Source organism: Mustela nigripes, chromosome 13 (genome assembly GCF_022355385.1).
Source record: "Mustela nigripes isolate SB6536 chromosome 13, MUSNIG.SB6536, whole genome shotgun sequence".
Taxonomy (NCBI): Eukaryota; Metazoa; Chordata; class Mammalia; order Carnivora; family Mustelidae; genus Mustela; species Mustela nigripes.
Window position 1 is genome coordinate 13,542,458 of NC_081569.1, and position 7,744 is coordinate 13,550,201.

General features: G+C 40.3%; 1 pseudogene; it reads right to left on the bottom strand.

The window, feature by feature from the left end:
- Window positions 1–1,451: 1,451 nt before the first annotated feature.
- On the bottom strand, window positions 1,452–1,526 carry LOC132000365 (U4 spliceosomal RNA; annotated as a pseudogene).
- Between the last annotated feature and the right edge of the window lie 6,218 nt (window positions 1,527–7,744).

Here is a 7,744-nt window from a genome sequence, read left to right on the forward strand (position 1 = left end):
TTTCTAAAAGTTAATTGATCATCCAACATTTTTAAAATGCTTTTCTTTTCCCACTAATTTAAGATGTAAATGTTATCAGATATTATCAGATACACAGAGGTCTTCTTCTATATTTTCTTTTCCATTGATATGTTTTTCTATCATTTGGTGAATATCACAGAGTTTGTTCTACAATAAAATTTCCCTTAGTGTCCTTATTTTCCAAACTTTCTTGACTATCTTTACAGAGGAGTCAGGTTATGAAGTGCCACTAATTATCATACTGCAATTTTTATTTGAATCACTTTGAACTTATAGATATATTTAGAATAATTTATACCTTTAAAATATTGAATTTTTAAAACATTCATCTCCACTCACCCTTTAATTAGGTATTCTTTTATGTTTTGTGGCTAATTTTCATTTAATTATTTTGTCCACACAGGCATTTCTTATTTCTAATTACTGTTATTTCTAGGTAAATTACGGTTTCTATTACTGTTATGAAAGACATGTTTTCATTCTATTCTATTCTCTCGTCAATTATTCTTGTCTTAAGAAAGCATATTGCTTTTACAATATTGATCCTGTATCTGGTCAGCATCCTATGAATTGTGTGATATAAGTTTGTCTATTCTTTTCTTAAGACTTCTAGATAAATAATCAGTGTCTGTAATTAGGATCCTCTCCCTTTTTCCATTTTAACATTTATTTCTCTCGTATCTTTCTCACTTTGATATATTAACCGGAATCTCTAATAACGTGCTAAATACCAGCAATGAGAGTCAGTTCCCCTACTTATTTTGTGAATCTGGTAGGAGTGATTCTAACATTCTAGAAGTAAGCATGATCTGGACTATATATTTCTGATAAATTCCATATTTCAGATGGAAACTTTTTTTTTTCCGTAGCTAAGCTTCTATATAAGTTAACAAATGAATTGTTGTCATCATTTGCTTGTTTTTCAGTTAAATCATTAGTGATCTTTCCACAAATGCATCATAATGCATTCGTTCAAAGAGCAAGCTTGAGAGTCCCAAATCTGCATATCCCATGTCACTCCATCACTTAATTTCCCTGTGCCTTATTTTTATTATTTTTAATCTGAAAAGAGGGAGAAACAATAGGATCTACTCCATTAGGTTATTTTAAAAATTAAATGAGTTCATGAAAAAGCTTAAAGTAGTGCCTAGTACATAGCACTTAATAAGTTATTGTTTATTGTTATTATTACTATTATAGAAATACTCATTTGACTTTCAACTTTGTTTTATTTATTTTTTTAAAGATTTTATTTATTTATTTGACAGAGAGAGATCACAAGTAGGCAGAGAAGCAGACAGAGCAAGAGAGGAGGAAGCAGGCTCCCTCCTGAGCAGAGAGCCCGATGCAGGACTCGATCTCGGGACCCTGAGATCATGACCTGAGCCGAAGGCAGAGGCTTAACCCACTGAGCCACCCAGGCACCCCTCAACTTTGTTTTCAATTAGCAATAATCGCGCCTCGGATAAACCTCATTGGCTACGATACTGCCACTGCGCAAAGCTTCAACTTTGTTTTATATAGCAACTTGTATTGACGCATTTCTTGATGTTGCACCACCTTAACATTTCTTTTTCTTTTTTTTTTTTTAAAGATTTTATTTATTTATTTGATAGGCAGAGATCACAAGCAGGCAGAGAGGCAGGCAAAGAGAGAGAGGGGAGGAAGCAGGCTCCCTGCTGAGCAGAGAACCCCAATGTGGGGCTCGATCCCAGGACCCTGGGATCATGACCTGAGCTGAAGGCAGAGACTTTAACCCACTGAGCCACCCAGGTGTCCCCATCTTAACATTTCTGAGATATACCCTGTTTGATCATGATCCATTTATCCCATTGCTGGATTGAATTCACTAATATGTGCCTCTGTTCATAACACGTATTTTGGTCTACAGCTTTCTTCGTGAATGGATGAGTTTGTGTACATGTGTGTGTGTGATCTTACACAACTTTATTTTCAAGATTATACTACTATCATGTAATGAGTTAGAAAGATGTCCGTATCTTTCCATGCCTTGGACATTTTCTATCCTATAGATGCTTATATAAAGTATAACATTTATCTTCAAAGTCTGGAGTCACTTTTAGGAGCAGGGCTCTGGCAAGGGCTTAGAATCTTCTAAATTTAGAAGAATCTCTTCTCAAGGGTTATTGGCATATTCATGCTTTTCTTTTCTTGACAGAAATGTGATACTCTGTATTTTTCTAGAAAACAGTTTTTCTATGATTTCTATATTTTGCATGGGGTACAGATCATTTTCATATTATTCTTTTAAAGTATGCCCTCCCCTTATAGATTTTTTTTAAATTTTTAATACTATTTATTTTTTCATTTCATTTTATTTATTTATTCTTAAATTCTTGGTGGGACATGCCAGAAGTTTGTCTATTTTCTGTCTGTTGAAACCAGTCTTTGATGTATCCTCGTCCATTTTATTTCTGAATTTAATCTATATATGTGTAAACCTTCCTGTTGTTCATAGTTCCTCATTCCCCAGTCATTCGTGATTGCTGAACTTGCATGCCACGAGTATGAATTGAGTTCCCACTAAAGGTGTATTGTTTTTAAAGAAATGTAAGAGAAACTGGAGACTCTGTTTACTCACAATTTGGTACAGAAGCAGATTTTGAAAAGGAAGAATGAAAGAAAACAAGAAAGCCTGGGAACAGGGAGTGAAGGAAAAAAGGAAATGCAGGGGAAGAAGGAAGGAAGGTTAGTGGGAAATACAGAAGGACTCACCAACACTGCGTACACGGTACTGTGAAATGACAAATCTCTAACTGGGGGACAATAATAATTGCCCTGCTTACTTCAGAGTATTGTTATCAGAAACAAATGAATTAATGTATGAGAAAGCATTTGGGAAAGCTGTACAGAAAGATTAAGTACAATAGGTCAGGTGGGTGGGATAAATCCAGATCTCCACATGCAATCAGGAATGCTGCCATTCTCAATGCCAGCTTCATCTCTAATTGAGTCACGTACTTTTTAAAAAAATGTCATCCAGGAAATTCGTACTTAATTTGTGCCTAGTGTTTCACCTGGATTGTTCTTCCTCTATTGAACGCTGTGCTCTGAAATAATTTTCTCTACTCTGAAATACCGAATACGGCTTTTTGTAATACAATTGCTAAACTGCCTATTTTCTAAAGGGATCCTCTTCAAGCCAAGTCCCACATAGGTGGTGCTCAGTCTTCTGTTCCTGACGGTACCACTAAGGAATAACCAATGGTCACACAGTAGCATCAGACTATGGGGCCATGAATCTCACTCAAAGGAACGGAATCTCCCTGGAGGCTATTTTCAGGATTTGGAGAGTGTGTGGTTGGCCAAAAGCCCCCATCATTCCACTTCTGACCCAGGCACACTGTAGGACATCCACTTCTCTGCCTCCATTCCCAACTCTGTCCCTCATATGAAGACACATGATTTGATGGTTACTATACTGGACACAGGGCTATAGATGTTGGATAACATATTCGGAGGGCTGACCATTCCAAGTCTCCAAGATATCAAAACAAATTCTTCTTTTTGGCCTGTAATCTGATTTCCTGTGACCTCGTAGGGACATTCAGTTGCTTTATACCATCACTCCCTTGGGGGTATCAGTTCCTTGATGTGGTTTGCAATTGTTCTAAGATTCAAATATTAGAAGTATAGAAGAGGTATAGCCAGTGTTCACACTCATCTTCTTTGAAGAAGATCCACCTTCTTATTTGTTTCCCTGTCCGAATTATATGGTTCCAGAAGGTGCTGTGGGTAAGATGAACTACTCCCCCCCCCCAGAGGAGTATAAACTCTGATCCACTCTGAGAAGCACAGAGCACTTCACTTTCTTGCCCAAACAACAAGTTCAAGGAGGTTGTAGTAGGCAGAACTCTGGCCTCCCAAATACGCTCACTTCTTGATAACCAGAGCCTGCCTATGGCATCTGTTAAACAACAAAGGGCAGTTAAGGTGCCAGATGGAATTAAGATTGCTAGTTAGCTGACCTTCAAGTAGAATACCCTGGATTATCTGCATAGTCCCAATCCAATCACTAGGAATTTACATGTGGAAGAGAAAGGCCGAGAGGTCAGAGTGATGATTTAGGGAACTCAACCCACCATTGTTGGTTCTGGGAGGAAGGAGGAAGGCCTGTGATCTCCAGAAGATAGAAAAAAAAAAAAAAAAACAAAAACAAAAAAAAAGGATTTTCCCACTAGAATCGGCAGAAAAGGCCATCAACTCTGCCAACACCTTGAACTCGGTAACCCAGCAAGACCCATTTCAGGCTTCTGACCTTCAAAACTATAAGATATTAATTTTATATTGTTTAAGATATTAAGTTATAGGAGCAATGGGAAACTAGTACAAGGATGTTCATGCAAATAAATTTTTAAGGCATAGCGAGTGAGTAACTTTCAAGGCCAGAGAAGTGTGAGCCTAGAAATGCTGAGAGACTGTACGAGAAAACTGGTTTGCAAGCATGAGCTGAGAAGGGCAGAGATGAAGGATGGAAAACCCTCCCCATGTCTGGGTTCCTCCGGACAACATGCTCCCCTTCCCTACAGACTAGTTTGAACTGGAATATTCTGCCCCTTTCAATTTGTCGCTTGAAAAGTCATGAGGAGGGGCGCCTGGTGGCTCAGTCGGTTAAGCCTTTGACTCAGGTCAGAATCCCAGACTCCAGGGATGAAGCCCCAGTTTGGGCTCCCTGCTCAGTGGGGAGTCTGCTGCTCCCTCTCCCTCTGCTCCTCCCCCTCCCTGCACTCCTGCTCGCTCTCTCTACCAAATAAAATCTTAAAAAAACATATAGATAGATAGATGATAGATAGATAGATAGATAGATAGATAGATGAGGAACACAGGGGCTAAATGTTTATAAAACAGAGATTTCTAATTGAGCACAGCCCCAGAGATCATGAGACCAGCTCAGAGGATCTTTACGCTGAACATCTCCTCCCATAATGGTGACATTGTTTACAGATGGAAATATGTGTGAGGCTCCTGGTTGCCACGAGCCCACACCTCTCCAGTGTTCCTTGAGTAGGTCAACTCTTGGCTCATAAAGAAATGGGCATCCTTGAGACTCAAATGACATATCCTATAAGGATGGGTCATAGAATCACAGTTACTCACAAAAAACACACTTCTGGGTATAAAAAAAATATATATATATAAATATATATATATATATATACACACACACACATACACATACATACATACACACACATATATCAAATATATATCAAATATATAAATTCAATATATATATATATTTGATTTTTCTCATGCCTTCTTGGTCCTTCTTGGCTTCATGGAACAGAATAATCTAGTAATCTCAGTTTAACGGTTTAATGTGAACAGTGTCTTTAGAAAATGCAATCTTTAGATAAAATGTCCAGTTATACAGAGACACCCCATCTTCCTTTCTTTTCTCTGAATTCGCATCTGTACATTTTGTCCTCAAGCCTCAAGAAGAGATGAGGTCTCTGAGCCATCAAGGAATCCCTGGCCTCTTCCACCAAGGGAGTCGTTGCTGCTCCGGGTGGCTTTCTGAGTAGAGAACACCTGGTGTAAAGACCACCATGTTTGGCCGCATGTTTGGCCACCATGTTTGTCTGAACTGATGGTCAGCCTCGTTCAGCCTCACTGGGCCCCACTCGTGCTCCCAAGTCAGCCTCATGGCATCTCCCACACTGGGGCCAGCTCTTCTGAGTCACTGTCACGGGCTTCACCTGTCCCGGGTCTGAGCGGGGCATCTGATGGACTATGCTTTGCAGTCCTGTCGCCCCTGGGTCCCAGTGCGCCCCGTGGTAGGCTAGCTGTTCCTCACTCAGTTACCTTTGTCCGTCCTGTCCAGACACCAGTGGGCTCTTCTCTAGATCGGGTCCATTCCGGGTGTAACTGAAGGAAGCTTGTGTAAAGTGAACTATGCCTTCCTCCTTAACCATGCTGTCACTCTGGGTTCATTGCTATGTGGCAGCCCCCACAGGGGGCGCGTATGCAGGCTCTGAAATGACCCCTTACCAGGTCCCAAACATCGAGCTGGGCAAGAGGAGCTCTGTCCCTGATGCACCCGTGTTTTATCAAATAAATGCCCTCCTTTGGCTAAAACTTAGAGGAAGGAAGATTGAGCAATCCTTGTCTTTCCGAACTTTATCCCATCTTTTCCCCCCTTGCCTGCAAGGGTCAGGCTGGTCTTTTACTTCTCTGATGCCCTTTCCACCTGTGTCCTGATGGCAGTCTCAAGGCTAGATTGTCACCTTGAGAGGGGTGGGCTTGGGAAGAGAATGGGACTAAGCAGCATTTTAAAAATGTTTCACCAGCTCTGCACACATACAGTGGATTTTCCTTTTACATTCAAAGAAGAGTTTGCATTCACTTCTATTGCACACAGGACTGGGAAATACAGTGATCCTTCTCCATGGAAGTAGCCATAACGTGAACCACTTAGCATTGCTGTCAGTGCTCTCTCGCGTTGCTAATGCGAGACCGCGGTGCGAGTCATGTGATGAAGAAGCAGTCACAACAAAGTAATTAGAGCATCTTACACTTTTCTAATGTGGAAAGTCCAAGGGGTATGTTAATTTGTATCTTGACTCACAGTCCCACAGAGGGGTCAAGAATATGGGAAGTTGGTTCTCTGGGGAAAAGTTGTTTCCCAAATGTCATCATAATGTGAAAGGGAAGAGCAAGTTAATGAGGACAGTGGAAATTGTAAAAGGGAGCTACATAGGAAGTAGAAAAAGAAAATGCATTGGCGGTTAGCTAAGTGCTGGGAAGCCTGCTGGAGCCTCCAAAACCATGGCTCAGTATTGAGGCATCAAACAGTCACTGACTTATTGACAGATGAGGAAGCAAAGAAGAACTAAGAAACAGTATGACTCATGTGTCCATATTGCCTGGGCAGCCAGAGATCCTAGAACGCGTATTGTTGGCAATTTCCAGGGAATAAGATCTAAAGCTTAGGAGGAGAAAATAAAAAGCTCTAAGGTCCACCTTTCTGTGAACAGACATAAAAATTGCAACACATCTTCTTCCTTCTCAATTTTCTCTCTCTCTCACACACTCTCTCTCTCTCTCTCGCCCTTTTCCTTCATTTGGAGGCTAAAATTAATAATAGCAGTTTGATTGACATGGCACATATATCTCTAAATTTTGGGATTCTTCTGGTTCTGTTTGTTTTTTTAACTGATGAAAATATTTTACTGAAGACCTTCTGGGCTTCTCCGATGCTACTACAGAGTAAGCCTGCTGCTATAGCTCTTTACCCTTGGTGTCTGAACCAAGGACTTACTTTAAGGAACCCTTAGTATGTGCCTTAGATCCCATTGGGTACAAGTCGGACTTCACCGGGTGATGTCATTTTCCCAGCACAGGGCAAAAGCATTTTATTAAAGATGCGCTTGGTGCAAAAATATCATTTAAATGGTTCTGTGAAGGGGAGATGGCACTGCAGGGCATACTGGGCATCTGTGGCTGACAATCTTCTGGTGCTTTTATGGAGTCCGAAATGTCTGGCCCAAAACCCACAAAGCAGTTGCCTGAGACATGCAATCAAATGGGACTCAGCAAGGGAGAGTCAGTATCCCTGCTCCCAAACATGGTAGAGTGGTGAAGACATCAGGGGGCTTAGTAATGTAGATCTGGAGTTACATCCCTGCTCTACCAGTTTTTAGATCTTTTTTTTTTTTTTTTAAATTTTTTATTTTTTATAAACATATATTTTTATCCCCAG